Below are 15,471 nucleotides of genomic sequence, written 5' to 3'. Positions count from 1 at the left end.
CGTAATTGTGCCAAAGTGTTAGAAGAAGAATGCATTAGAATGTTTGGCACTAAATCTTTGTATGATGAGCATGATTGCAATGTTGTTAGTATGAATTCCTTGAATATCTATGGTGCTAATGATATGCAAAGCCACAATCTTGGGGATGCTATGTTTGATGAAGATGATATTTTTTGTCCCCCAAGTTTTGATGAGCAAATTTATTTTGATGATAGCATGCCACCTATTTATGATGATTATATTGATGAAAGTGGGTTTGGAAGAGTGTCAACTTTAGAAAGTAATGATCCCACTATTTTGGAGGGTGTTGAATCTTATTGTGATAATTATGAAAGTGGGTTTGGAGAGGTCATGACTTTAGTTAATGTTAATCCCACTATTTTAAAAGAGTGTCAACTTTGCATACTTGTAGATCATGAAAAGAATTCTTTATGTGATGGTTATATTTTTGAATTTATTCATGATGCTACTGAATATTATTATGAGGGAGGAATATATGCTTGTAGGAGTTGCAATAATATCGAGTTTCCTCTCTATGTGTTGAAAATCTTAAAGTTATCCTTGTTTTACCTTCCTATGCAAGTTGATTCTTGTTCCCACAAGTTTTTTGCTCACAAAATCCCTATGCATAGTAAGTGGGTTAGACTTAAATGTGCTAGTCATATTCTTCATGGTGCTTTCTTTATGTTTCAATTCTTATCTTTTATGTGAGCATCATTGAAATCATCATGCCTAGCTAGGGGCGTCAAACGATAGCGCTTGTTGGGAGGCAACCAAACTTTATTTTTGTTCCCTGATTTTTGTTCCTCTTTAGTAATAAATAATTTATCTAGCCTCTATTATGATTGAGTTTTTATGTTTTAATTAGTGTTTGTGCCAAGTAGAACCTTTGGGAAGACTTGAGGAAAGTCTTTGCGATCTTGCTGTAAAAAACAGAAACTTTAGCGCTCACGAGATTTGCTGCTATGTTTTACTGGAGAGTGCTACTTAGTTGATTCTTTTTGCAGATGATTAATAGATAAATTCCTCACGTCCAGCAATTTATTTTAGAATTTTTGGGGTTCCAGAAGTATACGTTTGATCCAGATTACTACAGACTGTTCTGTTTTTGACAGATTCTGTTTTCTATGTGTCGTTTGCTTATTTTGATGAATCTATGAGTAGTATCGGAGGGTATGTGTCGGTGTTCTGAGAACGGGGTCCCCAGACTTGCCTGTCTGCAGCCCATGGTGTGGCTCTGCGAGCGGGCCTGTGCGACCCATCTTCACCAACAAGCATTCAAGACCCTCGCGAGGGGCCAAGCCTCGCGAGACGGACGACACAAGGCCTCCTCAGGAGCGGCCTCACCAGGCCGGCTCGCGAGGGGTGGAGAATTCAAGGCAAGGCAAACCTCACGAGGTTCCAGTGACGTGAGCCATGATGACCAAGGCCAGGCGGGTGCCAGCGCGCGTAGTGTCCTTGTTTCCTTTTTGGTGCTAAGGAAGCAAGCGCAGGCGCGGAGTACCGAGGCATCGAGCGAAGGTTTCCATATCAGTGCAACGAGACCAAGACCAGCAGGGCGGCAAGACGGAGGTCACCGTGGAGCCCAAGACGGCGTCACCACCAAAGCCTTTTGCAGGCGAAGACTGCTTTTGTCAGGATAAGCTGTACTAGCCGTCCCCTTTCGAATTGGCCGTTGTTGGCTCCCTTCCCGCTCAATATTTGGGGAGAGGACCAGGGCCTCTATAAATAGGATTAGCCACCATAGCTAGCGGGGGGATCCAACCCATCCACAGATTCACCAAGCACAAGGACAGCCCACCTCAGGAGGCTGTTCTTCCCCCTTGTACTATTCATCCTCAGCCCAAGAGGCAATCCACCACCACACTGGAGTAGGGTATTACACCACGACGGTGGCCCGAACTAGTATAAATCTTGTGTCCTTTGTGTTGCGAGTTCGTCAAGTTAGCCCGTGAGATCTTAGCGAAGCTAGGACGTGGATCGGTAGGGGGAAATCTTCGCGCGCACCCTAGTGTTCAAACCTTGAGGGTTTTGCCGGAACCCGAGATCCGACATTTGGCGCGCCAGGTAGGGGGTGCGCCGGAGTTTTCCTTCCGTTGATTCGCGCTCCACCATCTTCACGCCTATTCTCCATGGCTGGCGCCGCCCTACCGGCTGGATCTACGGGTGCCCACAGCGACGCTCGGGGGGCTCCGAGCCCTTGCTCCCGCCCTGCGGCAGGTGAAGTGGCCACCCAAGTTCAAACCGGAGATGCCGCCGCGCTACGACGGCGAGGCGGACCCGTCGGCTTTCCTGCTGGCGTATGAGGAGGCTGTCCTTACGGCCGGGGGCAACGACAAGGTCATGGCCAACTGGCTTCCCATGGCCCTCACTGGCGCACCGCGCGGCTGGCTGCTCAACCTCCCTGGATCCACGGTGGCGTCCTGGGAGGAGTTGCATGGCCTCTTCGTTGCGCGCTATGCGGCACCGGTGCACCACGCGGTTGCAGCCCTCCTCGGCGGCTCACAAGCACCACCCTCAGATCATCACATCAAGTCGTTCTTCCGCCAGATCGGCGCCACTTCCAAGCGCCCGGGGGCTCCGTCGGGCTGGGCCGCGCCCGAGGCCGACCTCACCTTCAACTCAGAGGATCATCCCGCCTCCATCGTCAGCTCGGGTATGCTCCCAATGCTTTGCACGCCCACCATCTGCCACATGTCCATCACCAAGACACTCGTCGACAGCGGCGCCGGCCTCAACGTGCTCTCCTTTGAGGCCTTCCGCCTTCTTCATGTACTGCTTGAGCGGCTCCGCCCTAGCAAGCCTTTCTTGGGGGTTGGTGGAGGCTCCGCCCACTCCCTGGGGCAGATCCGCCTCCCCGTGACCTTCGGCACGCGCGACAACTACCGCACCGAGCTCATCGACTTCGACATTGCCCACATTGGCCTCCCATACAAGCCATCCTCGGGTACCCAGCTCTGGCCTAGTTCATGGCAGCAAACCATCCGGCTTACAACCTCATGAAGATGCCGGGGAGCAAGGTTGTCCTCACCATCAAGGGGGACGCCAAGGAGGCCCTGGCGGCGATCAAGCTTGCCCTCAAGACCGCCGCGACAACACAACCCGCCAATGCGGATACCTCCAAGGCCGAGGGGGCTGCGCCAACCAAGAAGAAGCAGTTCTTCACTCAAGGCAAGGCAGAAACCAAGTAGGTGCCAGTCGAGGAGGACGGGTCCTCGGGGGCAACCTTTACCATAGGCGCCAACCTTGAGCCTGGTCAGGAGGAGGCGCTAGTGAAGTTCTTGCGTGCAAACAAGGAAGTGTTCGCTTGGGAGCCCGATCAGCTGGTAGGGGTCCCAAGAGGGGTGATAGAGCACCAACTGAAGGTATGCCCCAACATACGCCCCGTGAAGCAGAAGGAGAGGCGGCAGTCCACCGAGAAGCAAGCTTTCATCGTCCAAGAAACCCGCAAGTTGGAGGCTGCGGGTGTCTTTCACGAGGTTCGGTACCCCGAGTGGCTGGCAAACCCCGTCATCGTCCCAAAGAAAGGCGGGAAGGAGCGGATGTGCGTCGACTTCACCAACCTCAACAAGGCATGCCCCCAAGATCCGTTCCGGCTTCCACGCATCGACCAGATCGTCGACTCCATTGCCGAGTGCAACTTGCTATGCTTCCTGGATGCGTTCTCAGGATATCACCAGATCAAGATGGCGGTAGAAGATGTGGAGAAGACGGCCTTCCTGACCCCGTGTGGGGTGTACTGCTACACTTGCATGCCGTTAGGGCTGCACAACACAGGCACAACCTTACAGCGGCTCATGTACATCACCTTGGGGCAGTAGCTCGGGAGAAACACTGAAGCCTACGTCGAAGACATCGTGGTGAAATCTCGGGAGGCTAGGACCTCGATCCAAGATCTGGAGGAGACCTTTGAAAGCCTCCGCCAGGTGGACCTGCGACTCAACCCGGAGAAGTGCGTGTTTGGCGCCCCTTCCGGCAAGTTGTTGGGCTTCCTTGTGTCCCATAGGGGGATCGAGGCCAACCCAGAGAAGGTCAAGGCCATTGAAGACATGAGCCCACCAAAGACCCTCAAGGAAATGCAGAAGCTTGCTGGACGGGTGACTGCATTGGGTCACTTCATTTCCAAGCTGGGAGAGCGCGCCCTACCTTTCTTCAAGCTGATGAAGAAGAAGGGCCCATTCGAGTGGACCCCGGAGGACGACCGAGCATTTCAAGACCTGAAGAGATACCTGACTAGCCCTCCAGTGATGGTGGCGCCGCGACCTCTTGAGCCCCTAGTGCTCTATCTTGCGCCACTCCCTACTCCGCTAGCGCGACTCTAGTGGCGGTTCAGGAAGAACACCAAGCCGAGGCACATCGCGCCGAGCTACACCCCCAGCAAAGATGACGCAAGACCAGGAGGGCGCCACAAGGGCCGCCGCATCAACAGCAGAAGAGCAAGCTCAGCGGGACGACGCTCCCGAATCCACAAAGGCCTCAACAAGCGATCAAGCGTTGGGGGCTCCACCACCTCAGGAGGCACCCCGACTCCCGGAAGACTCAAGCCTCATCAGCACGCCTACCCTCGTCGAGCACCCGGTATACTTCGTCAGCACAGTGTTGCGGGACGCAAGGGCATGGTATCCCATGCCTCAGAAGTTCTTACTCGCGCTCTTAGTGGCCTCGCGTAAGTTGCGGCACTACTTCCAGGGCCACCCCATCAAGGTCATCTCAGCCTATTCATTGAAGAGAGTGCTCAGGAGCCCCAACTCTGCTGGAAGGGTCGTTGAGTGGAACATTGAGTTGCAAGCATTCCAGTTGGAGTTCAGCACTACCAGGGTCATCAAGGGAGCCACACTTGCTGATTTCGTGGCAGAATGGACGGACGCCCCGGTGCTTGAAATAGGCAAGGACCGGTCCCTCTTGCCAGGAAGCGAGGCACCTGACGGATGGGTCATGCATTTCAATGGTACCTTCGTGCGCCAAGGCGCGGGAGCTGGAGCAGTGCTCATCTCGCCCACTCAGGACAAGCTCTACTAAGCTGTGCAGCTCTGCTTTCAGCAGGGAGAGAAGGTCTCCAACAACATCGCAGAATACGAATGCCTCATAGCTGGCCTGAAAGCTGCGGCGGCTCTGGGGGTGAAGCGCCTCACCGTTAGGGGTGACTCGCAGCTCCTCGTCAACTTCCCCAACAAGGTATACGAGCCGAAGGACGAGCACATGGAAGCATACCTCACGGAGGTGCGCAAGATGGAGAAGCAATTCCTGGGCCTGGAGTTGCAGCACGTGCCCCGTGGCACCAACAAGGAAGCTGAAGACATCGCCAGAAGGGCATCCAAGCGGCAGCCCCAAGAGTCTGGCGTCTTTGAGGAGCGGCTCTTCAAGCCATCAGCTACACCACCGCTTTCAAAAATAGCTCAACATCGGGAGAAACTCCCGCAGCCGCCTGCCAAAGGAGCCCCAGCCAATGGCCCGAGCTTGGGAGCGCGCCTACTCTTGGCGCTCGAGTCCCAGGAGGGATGCTGGACCAAGGAATTCAAGGAATACCTGATGCAAGGGACATTGCCGGAGAAGGAGGAGGACGCGGAGCGTGTGGCCCGACAGGCCATTGGCATACTGCATCCAGGATGGTGAGTTGTACAGGAAGCGACCAAATGACGTTTCACTGCGTTGTATCTCCAGGGAACAGGGGAAAGAGCTGGTAGCCGACATACACGGCGGGGACTGCGGGCACCATTCGTCGTCATGAACCCTCGTCGGCAAGGCATTCCGCATCAAATTCTACTGGCCTACGGCGCTCAATGATGCAGCTGAGCTGATGAAGTCCTGCGAGGCCTGCCAATTCCACGCCAAGCAGATCCATCAGCCAACTCAGGGCCTCCAGACCATTCCACTCTCGTGGCCGTTCACAGTGTGGGGGCTAGATATCCTGGGCCCGTTCCCTCGGGCGCCTGGGGGCTATCAATACCTCTACGTCGCCATCGACAAGTTCACTAAGTGGGCGGAGGTTGAAGCCGTCCGCACCATCCCAGCTGGCTCTGCGGTCAAGTTCATCAAGGGCCTTGTGAGCCATTTTGGGGTCCCCAACCGCATCATCATTGATAATGGCTCGCAGTTTACTAGTAATCTCTTCAAGTCATATTGTGCTAACCTTGGAACGCAGATCTGCTACGCTTCGGTAGCACACCCCAGGAGCAATGGCCAGGCCGAACGTGCCAACGCGGAGGTCCTGAGAGGCCTCAAGACCAAGACCTTCAAGAAGAAGCTCGAGGCCTGCGGCAAGGGATGGCACGATGAGCTCTAGTCCGTGTTGTGGTCCATCCGCACCACCGCCACCAAGTCGACAGGCGAGACCCCGTTCTTCCTCGTCTACGGAGCAGAAGCAGTCCTCCCTTACGAGGTCAGACATCACTCCGCAAGGGTCCTAGCGTTTGATGAAACGCAGCAGGACGCCAGGCGAGGGATGGACCTCGTGCTGGGGGGGGGCGTCGCTGCGAAGCTCCACTACGGGCAGCAAGATACCAGCACGCGCTGCGGCGGTACCACTGTCGCAGCGTCCGCTCCAGGACGCTCGAGGTGGGTGACCTCATCCTGAGGCGGGTCCTCTGCAGGGAAGGGCTGCATAAGCTCTCACCCATGTGGGAGGGCCCATTCAAGGTTGTCCATGTCTCCAGGCCTGGCGTCGCGCGCCCGGAGACACAGGACAGGGTACCCATCCAGAACGCCTGGAACATTCAGCACCTCCGGAAGTTCTACCCCTGAAGAAAGGCCCAGCACCTGTGAAGATCGCCGCCCGTGACACTCTCACGTAATAACGAGTGGGGATGTACACGCCCCAGAGTATCAGGAGTGCCGCCCTTGGGCCTCGGGGGCTCCCTCCCACGTCTTAGTGGCAGCACTTAGCTCCGCGCTGGTGAGAAGACGTCGAAAACTAGACTAGGTGCCGGACGCAGCTTTTCATTTGTTTTCCAAAGTTGGCTCGCCCCTCTTTAATTGAAATTTGCTTTCTGGTGTCTCTTGTTGGTCTCGCCCTATCGCTTTCTTCCTTCATTTCTTTGGTCAGCCTATACTCTCTCGTGCGTTCCTCGCGAGGGGGCTGAACAGGTACCTTCGTGAGCTTCCTTCTTCTGCTTTTCCCGAGGCACCCTCATTCGAGCCCGCAAGCTGGCGCACCTCTCTCTCTCTCAATCCGTGCCCCTCGGGTACCGCGATACGAAGCGCTGGGTCAAGGCCAGCGGCGCCTGTGACCAATCCTCGGGTGAACGATAAACCTCTTGACGAATTTTTTGCAGTTCCTAAGCGCCTATCAGGCCTTGACAGGCACCAGGAAGCAAGCAAGCGCCTTGTGAGGAGGCTACTCCGAGCAAGTCGAGCTAAGTTATCCCTACATAAAACGACGATGTTGCAACACAGCACAGGAGCGGTAAACATAGCATAATACTTGAGGAATCATAGTTTGTTGCACGCCCCTCAGGGCCCATACTGGTTTCTTTCTTAAAACATGAAGGAAAGGAAGAACAAAACAAAAGCGGCACGCGCCCCTGCAGCGATCCGCGAGGGCGGGCTCTTGGCGCCGTCCCGAGCTCAGCCAGACCCCTCCTCACGCTTCATGGAGGTGCGACAACGAGATGACCCACTGCCTCCTTCAAAGCGGGCGCGACGGCGTGGTGGTTGGTCGTAGCCACCACTGCTGGAGCTGTCGCTGGGGGAAGAGCCGCCATAGCTGGATGAGACGCGGTCGGCACCAAGGGCGGGTTCGCCCTCATCCTCGTCACGGCCGTCGCCAAGGCCGAGCACCTCCTCGCCGTCGTTCACCTCGTGGCAGCACCCGGCACGACGACCATCTTCCCCAAACACCCTCACATAGAGGGGCGCATCACCGTCATACCTGAAATGGAGGGTGCACCGCCTGCCCAGGCCGCGCGCGCGGGCGAATGTCTGCCAACCGCGGGCCAGGGCTATGTTGCCCGCGATGGAGACCTCAACCGCGACCCAGGAAGCCCTGCTACAGTAGCCGTCCGCCTGTAGCCAGAGCCCACCTGGACCTGAGGCCGGCAGCTCGTCGGTGAAGAAGCACGGAAGTTGAAGCCAGTTGCCGGCTGGGTTCTCCGACTAGATGACGAACTCCGACAGCACCTTCGCCGAGTGGAAGCGCGGCCGAGGAGGCCGCGCGACCACGGCACGTCTTCCTTCATCAACAGGACCGCCACGGCCGGAGCGACCCCTGCCACACGAAGCGGCACCGCCACGGCTACGCGGGGCCGTGGCGGGGGTTGCGGTGTACTTGTGGGGATGGCCGCGTCCACGCTTGGGCACTGGAGAGTCAGGCCCCTCGCGAGGGGCCTTCCCCTTCTCCGCGGCGGAGAACCTCTTCGACAGCGCCATTGGTGTTGTAACTGGCGATGGAGCAAAAAGCAAGAAGCAAGCGGAATGGAAAGAGATGGGCGACGGGGGCTCTGCCCCCCTCCCATTTATAGCAGGAGAAGGCCAACCAGCGCCTCCCATGATCACAGGTAATGATGGTTTTTCCTTGCATGTCGCTGGGACTTGTCAAGTCGGGCAGTTGCCGAGGCAGCGTGGGGAAGCGGAGACGCCCACGACCAATCAACCGCCACGCATCGACTAAGGCTGCAGGCTATTGGGGCCCGCAAGCGCTCCGCACTTGACCTTTGGCTTCGCCTCAAAGCCAAGCCCGAGCGCGCCTTGGGCCCGGGGGCTACTGTCGGCGTTCTGAGATCGGGGGTCCCTAGACTTGCCTGCCTGCGGCCCACGGCGTGGCTCTGCGAGCGGGGCTGTACGGCCCATCTTCACCAACAAGCATTCAAGACCCTCGCGAGGGGCCAAGCCTCGCGAGGAGGATGACACAAGGCCTCCTCAGGAGCGGCCTCACCAGGCTGGCTCGCGAGGGGCGGAGAGTTCAAGGCAAGGCAAACCTCGCGAGGTTCCAGTGACGTGAGCCATGACGACCAAGGCCAGGCTGGTGCCAGGCGGGCGCCAGCACGCGCAGTGTTCTTGTTTCCTCTTTGGTGCTAAGGAAGCAAGCGCAGGCGCGGAGTACCGAGGCATCAAGCAAAGGTTTCCAAATTAGTGCAATGATACCAAGACCAGCAGGGCGACAAGACGGAGGTCACCGTGGAGCCCAAGACGGCATCACCACCAGAGCCTAATGCACGCGAAGACTGCTTTTGTCAGGATAAGCTGTACTAGCTGTCCCCTTTCGAATTGGCCGTTGTTGGCTCCCTTCCCGCTCAATATTTGGGGAGAGGACCAGGGCCTCTATAAATAGGATTAGCCACCATAGCTAGCGGGGGGATCCAACCCATCCACAGACTCACCTAGCACAAGGACAGCCCACCTCAGGAGGATGTTCTTCCCCTTGTACTATTCATCCTCAGCCCAAGAGGCAATCCACCACCACACTGGAGTAGGGTATTACACCACAACGGTGGCCTGAACCAGTATAAATCTTGTGTCCTTTGTGTTGCGAGTTCGTCGAGTTAGCCCGTGAGATCTTAGCGAAGCTAGGACGTGGATCGGTAGGGGGAGATCTTCGCGCGCACCCCAATGTTCGAACCTTGAGGGTTTTGCTGGAACCCGATATCCGACAGTATGAACCATAGATGAGTTGGAATACAGTAGATATTACACCAATATGAATTTAGAATGAGTTCACAACAGTACCTAAGTGGTGATTTATTTTCTTATACTAACGGAGCTTACGAGTTTTCTGTTAAGTTTTGTGTTGTGAAGTTTTCAAGTTTTGGGTAAAGATTCGATGGACTATGGAATAAGGAGTGGCAAGAGCCTAAGCTTGGGGATGCTCAAGGCACCCCAAGGTAATATTCAAGGACAACCAAGAGCCTAAGCTTGGGGATGCCCCGGATGGCATCCCCTCTTTCGTCTTCGTTCATTGGTAACTTTACTTGAGGCTATATTTTTATTCACCACATGATATGTGTTTTGCTTGAAGCGTCATTTTATTTTATTTTGTTTTTCTTGCTGTTTGAATAATATCCCAAGATATGAAATTCTTAAATGTTAGAGAGTCTTCACAAAGTTGCATAATTATTCGACTACTCATTGATCTTCACTTATATCTTTCGAAGTAGTTTATCATTTTCTCTAGTGCTTCACTTATATCTTTCTAGAGCATGGTGGTGGTTTTATTTTATAGAAATAGATGAACACTCATGCTTCACTTATATTGTTTTGAGAGTCCTAAACAGCATGATAATTTTCTTTGGTTATGAATTTAGTCCTAATATGATGGGCATCCAAGAGGGATATAATAAAAACTTTCATATAAAGTGAATTGAATACTATGAGAAGTTTGATACTTGATAATTGTTTTGAGATATAAAGGTGGTAATATTAGAATTTTGCTAGTTGAGTAATTTTGAAATTGGGAAATACTTGTGTTGAGGTTGGCAAGTCCCGTAGCATGCACGTATGGTAAACATTGTGTGACAAATTTGAAGCATGGGGTGTTCTTTGATTGCTTTCCTTATGAGTGGCGGTCGGGGACGAGCGATGGTATTTTCCTACCAATCTACACTACAAAAAAATACACTTCCGTGATGATACGTGTTTGTCACAGTAGGTCGCGTTTTCTGTCATGCATGTACATCCATGACGATTTTATGACAGAATCAAGATAGTCATACCTGTGCTGTCGTAGAAGTGTTCCATGACATTACCAAAATTATCATCACAGAAGTGTCCACTTCCATGACGATAAATCGCGCGTCACAGAAGTGCTTTCGTCAAGGGTGACCGACACGTGGCATCCACCGTAACGGAACGCCGTTAAGCTATCGGGTCGGGTTTTGGATCCGATAACCCGTTAACAGCTCCGACCAATGGGGATTTTCCACATGTAAAATCATCATTGGCTGGAGGAGACACGTGTCAGGTCCGCGTTGGCACAGGTGTCACTCATCCAATGGGCGAGACGCGCCTATGATATGTTGACACGTGGACTGGCCCATCAAGTTTAAATGGGCCAGCCCAACTGAAGGCCCACAAGATTTTGCGGACCATAATGGGCCGGCCCAGCTAAAGGCCCACGAGATTTTGTGGACCATAATGGGCTGGCCCAGCTAAAGGCCCACAAGATTTTGTGGGCCATAATGGGCCGGCCCAGGTAAAGGCCCACAAGATTTTTGTGTGCCATAATGGGCCGACCGAGGTAAAGGCCCACAAGATTCTTGTGGATCATAATGGGTCGGCCCAGCTAAAGGCCCACGAGATTTCGCCGACATTAATGGGCCGGCCCAGCTGTAGGCCCACAAGATTTTGAGGACCCTAGTGGGCCGGCCCATTAACTGGCTGCCATGTTTTGGGCCAAATGCCGGCCCATATTTGATCCGGTCCATTAATGGCCTGCCACGCTCTGGGCCTAATAGTGGCCCATATGAGATCCGGCCTGTTAAAAGCCTACCACGTTCTGGGCCAAATTACGGCCCAGATCAGGTCCGACCCTTTAAGAAGCTTTGGGCTAAATTATGGCCCATATCAGATTCAGCCCGTCAACTGGACACTATGCTTTTGGACCCACATGCTAAAGGCCCACTTAGTCATTCGGCCTAATATTAGTTTTGGCCTGTTAAGGGCCCGTTTAACATTTCGGCCCTATATTAATTTCGGCCGGTTAAAAGCCCGTCATATAGTTGGGCCTAACTATGGCCCGGTTTGCATCCGGCCTGCTCGCAGCCGATATCTGATTGGGCCAAACAAGGACCGAGACAATTTTGGCCTGTTAAAAGCCTGTGATTTGATTTGCACAATCATGGGCCGGGGTTCATTTTGGGCTGCTGCCGGCCCGTGAGCTGTTCGGCACGTTTCAGGCCCAACCTACATTGTGATTGCATGACGGCCCGATTATGTACCGCAATTTTATGGTTTGGCCGGTTTACTGCGAAGACAGGATATATATACAGCAAAATAACTGCAACATCGTGAATAAGAAAAAACCTAGACTATACAATAAAGAAATTACGGCATATTACATCCACTGGGCATCAAAGTGCGCCACTATGATAATAAAGCACAAGCAGACAACAGATTACATACACTGGGCATCAAAGATCACCACCAGTGCAAATAAACACGCCGACAAAATAATATACAAAACCGACAGCACTTCAATAGAGTTCAAGAAAGGTTGGCCCTGCTGGGGAGCTGCAACGCAAGCAGCTGAGCAAGATGATGAGACTGCGCTTGTTCAACACTTATATCTTCCTCACTCTGAAAGATAAACAAGCAGACAGATGTCAGGTTTCGCACATAAAAGTATCAGTGCTGACAATTCATCACATTTCTTACTGACGAATAAAGTGACACGGTTTAAAATTGCATTAACACAATATGGCATTGTTCAGGTCAAGACATGGCATGAAATGACATTGTGGAGGAGTTGGCAGCTTCACGACACCACTGGATTACCGATCAAGAACTCATAAGTATCAATGGTTAGTGTGCTGTCAATTATACCATTTCATATTGGCAAATAAAGAGATGGTTTAAATAATAGTAGAATGATATGACATTGTTCATAGTTAAGACATTGCAGAATATGACATTGTGCTGTAGTGGGTAGGTTCACCACACCACTGGTTTACGGATGAAGAACAGAAGCATACATGCAGTGCAAAAGAAGATCACTTGCTATGTATAGTTTAATTTACATGATATGAAGAAGGAACTTGGTTGTACAACTGAAAACTTAAATTGAGAAATGACAAACTTTTGTTTATGAACTACATAATAAACTTTAAACAAGCAATTTGATGCAAACACCAAAAATAAGCAGCTGTTGCAGTCATGCCTAACCAAATATATACAACAAAGTTTGAAGGCTTGAGATGGACAAACTTACATTATTGGTGAAGACAGGCTCTATAAAGGCCTTGTCCATGCTGATGGGGGGGGGCAATTCAAGAAGTTTACCACAGAATCTTCTTGAAAAGCATTGCCTTTATTCTACATTTTGTTAATAGTAAATATAGATGTGATAATATACGAAAAATGGAGAATATTTAAGATAAGATGAAGAGTGATGCTACATAACCAAGTAGCTATAAATGTAAGTGCAGCGATACAGGAAAAAGGTATAGCCAAGAGCAATGCACAACTAAACTTCTTCAGCACCAACCTTATGGTAAGAGTAAATATAGATCTGATGTGTAGAAAATGGAGGGCAAAGGAAAATAAGCTGCAGAGTGATGGTACATGAACAACTACCTGTCATTATAAGTACACTGATAAAGGACAGTATGTACTTACAAGAACAATGCAGAGCTAAAAAAACATTGGCATTGGATATATTCTACACTAATGTAACCATTCATACAGATCATATAATTTGGAGCGAACAATTGATAAGCAAGCTATCATGCATACTGCTGTCACATAATGAACCAGGTATGTATGCAAGTACAGTGATACAAGACAACAGGTACTAACAAGAGCAAAGCAGCGGGCAACATATTTGCGTTATCCTGTCGTTCTTGTCAAACCGGAATTCTTCTTCGAGCAGATTTCCTGCAAAAAAGATCCGTAAGGCACATGCGGAAAAGTAGAAGTTCAAATTGTCATGTGATTTCATTGACTGTACCTCATCCTAGGAACGAGACCAGTGCATAACAAGGTTTTTCCATTCAATGTCTTCTAAATTTAGCACAGGAGACTTCACCGAAAATTCGTTTATAGACTTGCCATCAAAGTGTGATTTCCTCAGGTAACACCGATACTGCTGCAATGCTTCCTTGAAAAGCACAAGCAAGCTTTGCTCGTCATGACTATCCAGATTGACCCTCGCCTAGTTACAACAATGTAATGTAAATCATTGATGTGTTCAATCAGCAGAAAATAGGAAAATAATAACCATGAATAATAGCACTTACACGTAAGTTGGATAGGAAGATGTGAAAATGGTGTTTGTCTTCACAATAATCTTCCCATGATGGGAATATATGCACATAGTCCCTAACAACATTGAAAGCATTGTCTTTTAAACTGGGAATAAATGGAAAAGGGTTCCAATCTGCAGGAATTGGCCGTCTCTGCAGTTGGGATAGGTCTTCGGCTAGTGGACTTGTTGTACTTTTTGCTGGAGTGGGATTTTTTGTGGTACAGCTTGTGCTATGGCAAATGAAATCGGTATACCTTTTGCTGGAGTGCAGGTCCTGTGTGGTGGGGCTAGTGGTGTGGCCAGTGAAGTATGGGTACAGTCTGCTCGAGTTGGTCCTACGTTTTGTGTCCCTGGTTGTGGAACCAATATAAGTGGGGTGCTGTCTGATTTCTCCGGCACCACCATGTTTTTCAAGGACTTTGTTGGTGCTCCTTCAGGTTCGGCAATCACCCTCTTCCTTTTTGATGTCTGATGCACAAGAACAGCATTTGAGTGAAAAAACATGGTATGATGACATATGGAATATGTATTGATAATGGATGGGCATGGCATGTCGACATATATGATGAGTAAACTAAGCAGATGGCGGTGCAACAAAGTAGAAGAAATGCAAGACAACATATGAAAGATACCCGCAATCAATAAAACATTGCCAAATTAGAACAGGCACCTTGATGGGTGAACAGGACAGGCCATCTGCCTTTGACTCCTCGAGGTTAGAATAGTCATTAGGATCATATTCTAAACAAGAATCAACAGGTGGGGAGCATATGAGTTTCATTGCATCCAGAATGGCACTCAATGCCTTGGTGCCAATTTCGTAAGTCATTGCAGTGTTTAGCTTCAAGAGTGGGCTACTGCTAGTGCGACACAAAGCAGCTACACAGATCATAGTGTAGATATAACGGGAAAACCTTAAGCATCAGAGTAAAATCAGCAAAGTGGAACTTGCTGGAATATATGTGCTAGTATTGCCGATACGACTAGAAAGGCTTCGGATACCAGTTCTCTTCAAGTGAAGGTGCGGTACTGTTAATATCAGTGTAACTCTCAAAGGCGACACAGCTCCCCGCATTTCCTTACTATTCTTATAGGATTCAAGTGGGCAGGCCACTACAAATCCTATTCCTATGTTTACAAGATCCTATGAATCAAAGAGGCTCAAAGTGTCCATCACAACCGACCGTATAGACCTCTACACTGCAAATGTCCCTGCTCATCTTCAGTACAAGGAACATACTGTACTACTATCATACTCCCTCCGTTCCAAAATATAAGTCTTGGTAGAGATTTCCACTATGGATCACATACAGATGTATCCAGATACATTTTAGAGTGTAGATTAACTCATTTTGCTCCATATGTAGTCCATGGTGGAATCTATACAAAGACTTGTATTTAGGAACGGAGAGAGTACATATTAAAGAAGAACGGGAGAGGAACATGGTAAAGAAGAGCAAGCAGATTTTGGATAATAAAATGTTGGTTGCGCAGTGCCCACACATGATGAACCAGAGTGCATTAAGAATGCAACTCCTAGCTGTCTCTCGACCATTTCAGGTGGTTGGATGAAGATCCTA

The sequence above is a fragment of the Triticum urartu genome, chromosome 2A (assembly GCF_056163025.1).
Source record: "Triticum urartu cultivar PI428250 chromosome 2A, HENAU_Tu73, whole genome shotgun sequence".
Taxonomy (NCBI): Eukaryota; Viridiplantae; Streptophyta; class Magnoliopsida; order Poales; family Poaceae; genus Triticum; species Triticum urartu.
Note: the sequence above shows the minus strand (reverse complement) of the source record.